Below are 11,865 nucleotides of genomic sequence, written 5' to 3' on the forward strand. Positions count from 1 at the left end.
ACTTCACTAAAACATTAAGCATTTCCCTGTCTTTATCCTTCCAATCTCCCACCAAAACTAGAAAGTTGGTGTTATCTCCAAATGAAGTATTCTTACAGGTAAAAACAAGATTTGTAGGTCAACCTTCTAACTCCAAAATCCAACACCATTTCCTTTATGCTACATCACAGCCAATGTTCTAAAGAATTAAGAATCAAGTTGCAGCTATTTGCTACCCAGAATTCTATTCATTTCATTCTTGGGGTTATATGTGATGGAGGTAAATTTTTTAAAATTGTATAGAATTGTCCTGTGCACAATTTCTAATAATAGTACTGTGCCTCTTTTTAAAAATTTGTTATTTTTAGATATACATGACAGTAAATATACATATTATACATACATGGAGTATAACTTATTCTAATTAGGATCCCATCCTTTTGGTTGTTACACTAGACAAGTATGAACATAAGAAAGTTAGGAACAACTAATTCTACTGTCTTTCCTATTACCATCTCCACCCCTTCCCTTCATTTCTCTTTGTCTATTCCAACAAACTTCTATTCTTCCCTCCCCCACTTATTGTGTGTTAGCATCCACACATCAGAAAGAACATTCAGCCTTTGGATTTGGGAGGATTGGCTTATTTCACTTAGCATGATAGTTTCCAGTTCCATTTATTGGCAAATGCCATCATTTCATTCATTCTTCTTTATGGAAGAGTAATATTCCATTGTGTATACATACCACATTTTCTTTATCCATTGAAGGGCACCTAGGATGGTTTCATAACTTAGCTACTGTGAAATGAGCTACTATAAACATTGATGTGGCTGTGTTGCTGTAGTATGCTGATTATAAGTCCTTTGGTATATGCTGAGGAATGGGATAACTGGATTAAATGGTGGTTCCAATCCAAGTTTTCTGAGGAATATGTATACTGCTTTCCAGGGTGGTTGCACCAATTTGCAGTCCCACCAGTAGTGTAATAATCAAAGCAATCCTTAGCGAGAAAAGTGAAGCAAGAGGCATCAAAATACCAGACCTTAAATTCTACTACGGAGCTACAATAACAAAAATGGCATGGTATTGGCACCAAGACAGACATGGAGATCAATGGAACAGAATAGAAGACACAGAGACAAACCCACATAAATATAAGTTATCTCATACAACACAAAGGTGCCATAAACATACATTGTAGAAAAGATAGCCTCTTCAACAAATAGTGCTGGGAAAATTGGAAATCCATATGTAGCAAGATGAAATTAAACCTCTATCAATCACTCTGCACAAAACTCAATTCAAAGTGGATCAAGGACCCAGGCAATAGCCCAGAGACCATTGGCCTACTAGAAGAAAAAGTAGGCCCAGCTCCCCATCATGTCAGCTTAGGAACTAAATTCCTCAATAAGACTCCTAAAGAGCAAGAAGTAAAATCAAGAATCAATAAATGGAATGGTATCAAACTAAAAAGCTTCTTTACAGCAAAAGAAACAATCAATAATGTGAAGAGAGAGTCTACAGAATGGGGGAAAATCTTTGTCACCTCAGAGGGAGCATTAATCTCCAGGATATACAAAGAGCTCAAAAAACTTAACATAAAAAAATAACAACCCAATCAATAAATGGAAAAAGGAACTTAACAGGCCCTGTACAGAAGAAATACAAATAGTCAAAAAAAAAAATCTAGATAAAAATGTTCAATATCCCTAGCAATTAAAGAAATTCAAATTAAAACTACACTGAGATTCCATCTCACTTAGAACGGCGATTACCAAGAATACAAGTAACAATAAATGTTGGCAAGGATGTGAAGGAAAAGATACAAACCTTGTCTTAGACTTTATAAGATCCTTAGCAATAAACCCAGCCCACACTGCCTGAAACTTCTGACCTAAAGCAATGAGCTAATAATGATTGCTATTTTAAATCACCATGATTATGGTAACTTGTCATGTTAATACATTGTAGCCATACAATTGAATACTACCCAGCAGTAAAAAGGAGTGTATTAGTGATACAACAAATTGGAAAAATCTAAAAATAATTGTGCTAGATGAAAAAAGTTATGTTACCAACAATTTGGTGCCCATTAGGATCCTTTTCCATTAGGTGTCAAAATAAAAACAAAACTGAAGTTGAATGTCAACAGTGCAAGTTTATTCAGTGGCCAAAGAATGGAGAAGTGAGAGTGTAGCTTGCAAAACAACTTCTCAATCCAGCAGGTGTGGGGAAGTCGCACATATAGTGTGAAAGAAATGACGGGGAGGGATAGGTTAATAAAGGGGAGGGATATTTGTTTCTTTCTTGGATCAGTCAGAGATTTCCTGGAACTCTTCTCTTCATTCCTTTTATGAGCAGATGCTTCTTATGATGATGGCTAGTAGGTATGTCTATCAGTATGAAAACTTGATTAAAAGAAGTTTGAAGTTTTTCTTGAGGTCATTCAGGTACCAATTTGGAGTTTGGTCAGTTTTATCTGATTACTATGCAGAAAAATTTACACTCCAGGCCTCCTATTCTCAAAGACAAATAAGATTAATGTGTGGTAGAAATTGAACTAGGTCAAATAGGCAGTACCCTAGGTAAAAGTTACCCTCCCAAGCCCCCCAAAAATGTGCTGTATGATTTTATCTATGTAAAATTCTAGAAAATGCAAACAACTCTCTAGTACAGAAAGCAGAAGAGTGACTGGGGTAAGGATGGGGGTGGTAATTAGGGAAGAGATAGATTATAAAGGGTCACAAGAGCCCGGTGTAGTGGCCCATGCCTGTAATCCCAGCGGCTCAGGAGGCTGAGGCGGGAGGATTATGAGTTCAAAGCCAGCCTCAGCAACTTAGTGAGGCCCTAAGCAACTCAGTGAGACCCTGTCTTTAAATAAAATACAAAATAGGGCTGCGGGTGTGGCTCAATGGTCAAATGCCCCCGAGTTCAGTTGCCAATACCAAAAAAAGAAAAGGATCATGAGAAAATTAGGGGTAATGATAATTGTGCTTGCCTTGTTTGTGATGTGATTTCATGAGTAAGTTAAAACTCATTAAATTGCACATTTTACATATATGTAATTTGGGGGCTGGGGTTGTGGCTCAGTGGTAGAACATTTACCTAGCACGTGTGAAGCACTGGGTTCAATTCTCAGCGCAGCATAAAAATAAATAAAATGAAGGTATTGTGTCCATCTACAAACTTTTTAAAAATATTTTTTAAAATATACAAATATGTAATTTTGCTACGTGCAGTAGTGCACATATGGTATCCCAGCAACTTGAGAGGCAGAGGCAGGAGGTTCAGAAGTTTAAGGCCAACCTCAGCAACTTAGTGAGACCCTGTCTCAAAATTTTTTAAAAAATTATTTTTTGCTGGGCACAGTGGCACACGCCTGTAATCCCAGCAGCTCTAGAGGCTGAGGCAGGAGAATCACTAGTTCAAAGTTGGCCTCAGCAAAAGCAAGGTGCTAAGCAACTAAGTGAGACCCTGTCTCTAAATAAAATACAAAATAGGGTTGGGGATGTGGCTCAGTGGTTGATGCCCCTGAGTTCAATTGCCGGTACCCTCCCCCGCCCCCCCCCCAAAAAAAAATTTTAAAAAGGATTGGGGGATGTAACTCAATGGTACCATGCTCCTGGTTTCAATCCCCATTGCCAAAAATAAATAAGTAAGTGTGACTTAAAATATGGAGAATGTGAAGAAATACATTTTTAAAAATTAATCAGTAAATTTAACTTCTAGTTCTGTAAAATAAAAAAATGAGTGCATTAATATCTTCTAAATTTCTAGGAAAATAATTTCGTGAAGTTTGCAATCTAGAAAACAAAACTATTCCTTTGTAACTTTTCTAAACCAGCACATTTCAGCTGGCTACTACTGTCTGGTAAACTACATTACACCAGTAGAGTTAGAAATAAACCAAAATTTAATCAGGACACAGTTCCTGCTCTCCATTTCTCATCCTGTTTAGTGATCTCTAAACTTCGGCATTGTTTTCCATCTGTTCCACAGCTCTCAGTTTTTGAACATATTCTGTTTTGTCATGTTCTAATAATTTCTTGCAGGAATCATGCTATTCAATTAAATCCAAATAATTGGAAGCCAAAAATCAGTTCATTCATTCATTAAATATCAGCAGTTCCAAGTATGTTAATGTGAGGGAGTAAAAGAAAATTTTCCATTTATCTTTCTTTTTTCTTTGTTTCCCCTCTTTTTAAAAAATGGATTTTAGGGGCTGGGGATGTGGCTCAAGCGGTAGCACGCTCGCCTGGCATGCGTGCGGCCCGGGTTCGATCCTCAGCACCACATACAAAACAAAGATGTTGTGTCCACCGATAACTAAAATAAATAAATAAATATTAAAATTCTCTCACTCTCTCTTTAAAAAAAAAATTAAAAAAATAAAAATGGATTTTATTAGTGCATTGTAATTATACATACCAATGAGGTTCATTTTGACATACTCATAAATGCATATTACATCATTTGCTCCAATACATTCCCTAGTACTCCTCCCCAACTCCATCATCCTTCCTTTACTCTTCACCAGATATGAAAAATCATGCTCTATATGTGTAATATGAATTGTAATGCATTGTTGTCATGTATAACAAATTAAAATTTTTTAAAATGATATAATGCATATCCATTCAATTCATGTTTTAGTAATAAAAATACTTTATTGTATTAATAGAAATTTTACTATAATTTAATATCTAAATTTTTCTATCACTTATTCTAATAATAGCAACAAAGAAACTGACAAAGACATTCCATTTATCTTTCTAAGATCTTGACGGGGGTCTCTGTGACAAAAGAGATTAACAATAGAAAAACAAATGGAAGTTTATTAACATGTATGTCTCATATATACATGGTGTTAGTAGGCTGTGAAAAATGTCAGGTGCTATTGTATCTATCATAATCTGGTCTGCTTATCTGTTTCAATGACATATTCCCTGGGGCTCTTAGTTCAGAAGTTCTAATTGGCATGAATTTAGAAGCTCTTAGAAGTTTCACAAGTTGGGTTGCCACAACTCCTACTTCTCAACATTTCAGTGTGTTCATTTGGACCATCCATAAGGTAGGAAATAGCCTAGCAGCTTTCTATTAATACTTCTGGATCATGACAAATATGATATCATGTGGTTATATAAGAATGCACATGCATAGTTGTTTCTGACTTACATAAAGACAGCTTGATCGATGTTTCCTGAACAATCCAGTAAGGGAACCTGACCAATTCCACTTTCCTTGAAGAAGCTACGTGGACAATGTCAAAATCACAGCTGGCCATCAGGACCAGATACAGCAAATTGTGAATCATGGATTAGTACCATATCTGAGAAATTTAGTATAGTGATTGAAGAATGTGGAGATCTGGACCAAATGTACATGGCTTCATTAAAGCTTGGTGAAAAAGTATCATAGTTCTGATCTGGAATGGCCCTCAAAGTTTTATAATATGTTGAAGTCTTGGTCCCTAACACCTTCATAGATGAGGCACATGGGAAGTGATTGGACCAATGAGGTCTCTGATCTCATCAGTGGATTAATCTATTGATGGATTCATAACTGAATAGACTATTGGGAGGTGGTGAAACCTGTAAGAGTGGTGCCTAGTTGGAGAAGAATGAAGGAATGCCCTTGAAGGGTATGTCTTGTCCCCAGTTCCCTTTCCCTTCCCCTCCCTTTCTTCCTCTTCCTCTTCTTCTCCTTCCTCTCCCCTGGCCCTCTGTTGTTCTCTTTCTCCAAAACATCTTCTGTCATGATGTTCTGCCTTGCCACAGGCCTAAAAGCAATGGAGCTAGTTGACCAGAAGCTGAAACCATGAGTCAAAATAAACCCTTCTTCCCTTAAGTTGATTTTCTCAGGTATTTCATCATAGTGATAGAAAGTTGAGTAACACAGACTAATTTATCAGCAGAGGAAGATCAAAATGTTGTACCAGAGACCATCTCTGAAGGCTCTGCCTTCCAAGTTCAAGATAGAACTCCTGGACCTTTAACTTTTAGATTACATAACTGAGGCACAGTTAGTGTGTACTATGTTCCATATAAGTTCTTCTTATGGTTTCTCTACTAAGAACTACCTTTTTATGTTATTTGTTTTTGTAGTACCAGGGATCAAACCCAGGGCCTATGCATGCTAAGCAAGCACTCTACCACTGAATTGTATGCCTAACCCTTTAAGAAATCTTTTAAAATGTGGTTTGTTATTACTGCATTTTTTACAATGAAACTAAAACAGTTTCAAACTGTTATTTGTTTTATATAATGTATGAAGTTTGTCTACTTGTTTCTCATGAAATGTCTTGTGCAATTTCATAGACATGAGTATCCTATAAATAAAGACTAAATCCCACCCCTTTCTTTAAAAAAAGTAAATCAAAAATATAAACTTAATAAGTGTTCTACAAGAAGCATGCAGAATGCTCACTCTGGGAATTATTCTCTAACCATAAAGTAGTAGGTTTTATAGAGGTTATAGAGGTGAGATATTTGAAAACTTTCCATACTGTTTTTGCAACTTTTCTGTAAGTCTAAAATTAGTTCAAAATAAGTTTTTTTTTTTTTTTTTAAAGAATGTCAAGGGTTGTAGCTCAGTGGTAGAGTGCTTGCCTAGCATATATGAAGCACTGGGTTCAGTTCTCAGTACCACATATAAATAAATGAAGTCCATTGACAACTAAAAAAAATATTAAAAAATAAAAGTGTCAAGACTTCAGTATTTATCCCAAAAAATTAAGTGATACATGCATTACCCATGTTTATAGCAGCACAATTCATAACAGTCAAACTATGGAACCAGCCTAGTTGTACATCAATGGTATAAAAAAATGGATAAAAAAATGTGGTACATATACACAATGGAGTTTTATTCCGCCATAAAGCAAAATGAAATTATATCATTTGCAGGAAAACAGATGCAACTTGAGAACATTATGTTAAACATAATAAGTCAAACTCAAAAGTCAAGAGTCATATGTTTTTTCTCACATGTGGAAGCTAGAGAGAAAAAAGGAAAAGGTGGGAGGTGGGCTTTTAGTAAAATCAGTATAGAAAAGGGATGAGGGTGAGGGAGGAGGGAAGGGAAAGGGAAAATACTGGGGAATGACATTGGCCAAGCTATATTATTAGATTATATGCATGTAAAAATATGCAACAATGAATCCCACCATTGTGAACAACTATAATGCACCAATAAAAAAAATGCAAAAAAAAAAAAATTAAAAGAGGGTCAAGAAGCAAAAAGTGTTACCAGGAAACAAAAAGCCTATACTGAATAACTTCTAGGTATCAGGCCCTATGCTAGGCCCCTTCATTTATGTCATTTCACATCATCTTCATAATAATCCTACAAGGTTTCTTATTCCTTATAAAAGAGATTTAAAATAACATAGTTGAATTGTTTAAAGCCACTCAGAAGCTAAATATCGAGTCTCAATACGTAGACCCAGCAGATGCCAAAGTCCAGCTAGTTTTTCCCTAGCAGAGGTAGTACCATGAGCAAAAGAGGGGCCTCAATCAGGTTAACAACAAACTGTCCAGATTGATTAACATCCAAGGTACATGTGGCAATGTGGGAGGAAGCAGTTAAAAAGCAGTCTAGGCACTATTATTTTCTTTAAGGATATTGATTAAAAACAATTTTGGGCCGAGCGTGGTGGTGCATGCCTGTAATCCCAGAGACTCAGGAGGCTGAAGCAGGAGGATCACAAATTCAAAGCCAGCCTCAGCAACTTTGCTAGGTGCTAAACAATTCAGTGAGACCCTGTCTCTAAATAAAATTGAAAATAGGGCTGGGGATGTAGCTCAGTGGCCAAGAGCCCCTGGGTTCAATTCCTAGTACCAAAGGGGGGAAAAAAAGACAATTTGGGGAGACAGGACGCTGGGGATTGAACTCAAGGCCTTGTATATGCTAAGTAGATACTGAGCTAAACCCCAAGCCTAAAAGTAATTTTAATATTATACAAGACCATTCCTTTGCTTTAGCTATGTCCATAGCTATCCAATATCCAACAGCATCTCATTGACACACTAGTAATTAAGCCTGTAAAGTTTCCTTGTATTCTCTATTCCTATAAATCAAATTGTTCTTATATAGTTCCAGGGTCTGGAAAAGTCCAAGAGGTTTACTCAAGTTCATAGACTCCCCAGGAGATATAGGTTAGCCACTATTAGTAGAGATAGTTTTCATGGTCATTCTGACTTGTTTTCAAGCTGGAGCAGAAAACAAGTGTTGGCGAGGATGTAGGGGAAAGGTACACTCATACATTGCTGGTGGGACTGCAGAAAACAAGTCAACACAACCATGAATTTCATTAAGTCCCTCTATGCAGTTTTAGATTGGTTCACATGGACCCACCACTAGTAATGGAAACCCTAAGTCCTTTGCACCTGCACTTACTTTACAGAATTCCCCCTTTAATCACCTAAACAACACCATGTTCAAGTGAATATTTTTTAGAAGAACTTCTTTAAAATGTGAACTTAAAATGGGTCTTCTGGTTGAGTAGTTAAAATGTAATTACATAGGGAAAAAAACTAATGGTTTATATCAAAGGGTTTAACTGCTCATTAGATTCTGAGTAATGTCCAGTTGCACATTCTTAGTCCAACTATTGCCATTAAAATCTCAAAAAATATTGTATTAAAAACTCAAGACTAGGGCTAGGGTTGTGGCTCAGTGCCTAGCATGTGGAAGGCACTGGGTTCTAGCCTCAGCACCACATTAAAAAAAAAAAAAAAAGAACTCAAAACTGGCGGAGGTGGGGGTGGGGGGTGGTGGCGCATGCCTGTAATCCCAGCAGCTCTAGAGGCTAAAGAAGATGATTGTGATTCAAAGCCAGACTCAGCAAAAGTGAAGCACTAAACAACTCAGTGAGGCCCTGTCTCTAAATAACACAAAATAGGGCTGGGGATGTGGCTCAGTGGTTGAGTTCCCCTGAGTTCAATCGCTTGTACCAAAAAAAGAACTCAAGACCAAGCCAGGTGTGGTGATGCGTATATCCTGCAATCTCAACTATTTGGGAGGCTGAAGCAGGTTGATCACAAATTCTAGGTCAACCTGAACAATGTAGTAAGACCTTCTAAAAATGAATTTTTTTTTTTTTTTTTTTTTTTTTTTTTAAGAAAGGGCTGGTGGGTATAGCTCAATGGTAGAGTACTTGCCTAACATATTCAAGGCCTAGGATTCAATTCCCAGCACAGAAAGAAGAGGGGGAAAAAAGGAAAAAAAGAAGAAAAAAAACCTCAAGATTGATATTGTGATGATATTGAATACTGAATGGGTGATTGTATAAGCACCATTCTAAATATGCAATTTGCTCCAGACCACAAAATTCACCCTCTGATTAGTAGCTGACAGACCTACTATTAAGATCACAGGTTCATTAGCAAATAGTACAACATATGAGAATTTGTCCTGGTCATGAGCAGTATCCTCTAGTCTCTGTAAATCTCACTAAATCTTCATAAGAGTGCTCTGAGGATAAAGTGAGAAAACTTAAGTAAAAGAACTCTGGTACCCAGAGAACTATGCAAACAGTGCTGTCGTGCTTCCCAAGGTGTGCAGGCCAAGGATACATGATATGACAAATGAGGTGAATCAGGCAGCATCAAAGGAAGGAAGGTCCCTTGAAGTGATTGCAATCCTCCTTTGAATCACATCAGTAGAAAACCCAATGTCTGCCTGAAGCTGATTATATAAAAATTCTCTCAAGATATATGCCTCTAGGGTAGTAAGCCTGAAAAGGTAAGAGATAGGGGCCTAAGATTTTATAAGAATGAGTTTTGAATCAAATTATTTAGAAGACTAGAACAAGACATAGTAGATAAAGCCTACAGCAAAGACAGAACAAAGAGAGCAAATAAGGCAGTCCCAAAGCCACACATTGCCTTTGTTTTGTTTTTAATTTTTATGCAGGACCATAATAGAAAAAAGGAATATTCTATACATAACTGTATAAAATCAGATGCAGGTTAGAAAATCTTATCCCAAGGGATTTTTTGAAAAGGCTATTTGGACGGGAAAAGTGTATGGGCAGTTTAGTAAAGGGATGGAACTAACATTTAACTTCCAATGAGTTCCCTGACTTAGGGTCCAGAGTGTTAAAAACAAACTTCTCAACCTGAAATTGAAAAATATGCAAGGGATCCTCACATTTACTGAGTGCTTAAAACATTCTAAGTACTACTCTAAGAGCTTTTCATGGTGGTCTGCTCTGGTCTGATCTGAGACAGGATCACTACTTCCCAGGCTGCTGGAACTGCTGGGCTCAAGTAATCCTCCTGCCTCAACTTAGAGTAGCCTGAGCAGTGCAGAATGCCACTGAACCTGGTTTGCCTTACTTGTGTTAATTCATTTAATATTCAAACAACTCTATTAGGTATTATTATTATTATTGCTTGTATTTATGGATGGAGAAACCAAGGCCTAGAGACTTGCCCAAGACTTGCTAGGTGGGGTTAAAACCTAGCCGAACTAGCTTTACACTGAGCTGACACACTACAGTCTACACTACTAACTACCCTAGGTACAAAAAAAAAAAAAAAAAAAAAAAAAAGACTGCCTATGGTAGTCAAGAGAACTAAAAGAAACTAGGTCAAACTTTGACTAGAGGGTACAAACAAGGAAGAACAAGAAATGAAGAAATGACAGGTGAGTGACAACCAGGATTAAGAGGATATGCTACCCAGTAGTTAACTGTTCTGATTTTCTCCAATGGACTCCATGTGAGAGGGTGAAAGAATCAAAAGAAAGGCCAAGAATTCCTAGAATATGATGTTAAGAGACAAGATTTCCCCAAAGTTTCTTGAGGGATGTTAGTTAATCATGTGGAAGCAAAATGGGTAGGAGACTTTTCCGTATGTGTTACCCCAGACATCCACTGTAAATCCATGGCCTCTAAGTATAAATCAACTAAAACTAGAGCTAGAATGGACAGGCTAGAGTACAGTGGTATCATTTTAGAAATTATATCACTTAGTCATCTGCTTAGTTTTCCATGTTCTTATATAGAATACAGCTAGGGCTTTAGAGTCAGGGAACTGTACATGCTAACCATAGTTTCAATACTTAACTATATGTTCACCACAACTTCTGGGCTTTAGTTTTTTCAACTTAAATGAAGATAGTATCTATCAGGTTGTACAAATATCATGTGCAACAAAATTTGTAAAAAGCGTGGCACAGAGTAACACACACTTCTCAACAAATGTTAGTTCCATTCCTTTGTCCAAGCTATATTACAAGGAGTCTTAAAAGACTGAAACCAGTAAAAGGAAGATGATAGTGGGGAAAAAAACACAAAAATTTTATGGTTTAAAGATAAAGTAAAAGCTCTGAATAAAGACACCTTATTTTTTTTTTTTAAGAGAGAGGTGAGAGAGAGAGAGAGAGACAGAGAGAATTTTTAATATTTATTTTTTAGTTTTTGGCGGACACAACATCTTTGTATGTGGTGCTGAGGGTCGAACCCCGGCCGCATGCATGCCAGGCAAGCGCACAACCGCACTACCGCTTGAGCCACATCCCCAGCCCAAGACACCTTATTAATATGTAAATTTAGCAGATCAGTTGGCCAAAATTGAATGGTAACAATGTCAAAGCTCACAGACCTTGACTTCTGTTCTCAGAGGTAAATGTTAAACTTTGTAGAATCATCCTTTGTTCAATAAGAGACTAATAATTAAAAAGGTGTTACAAAGATTGTACAACCTAGGAATAGAGCTAAGATTGGAACACTTGCCACTTGAATACTAGAATCATTGAATAAAAATTCTTTTTTTCTTTCAGTATTAATACTCACGATGCAAAAATTAAAGTCTAGGGGCTGTGGTTATAGCTCAGTGATAGAGCACTAGCCTAGCATGTGTGAGGCACTGGGTTCGA

Source organism: Callospermophilus lateralis, chromosome 17, assembly GCF_048772815.1.
Source record: "Callospermophilus lateralis isolate mCalLat2 chromosome 17, mCalLat2.hap1, whole genome shotgun sequence".
Lineage (NCBI taxonomy): Eukaryota > Metazoa > Chordata > Mammalia > Rodentia > Sciuridae > Callospermophilus > Callospermophilus lateralis.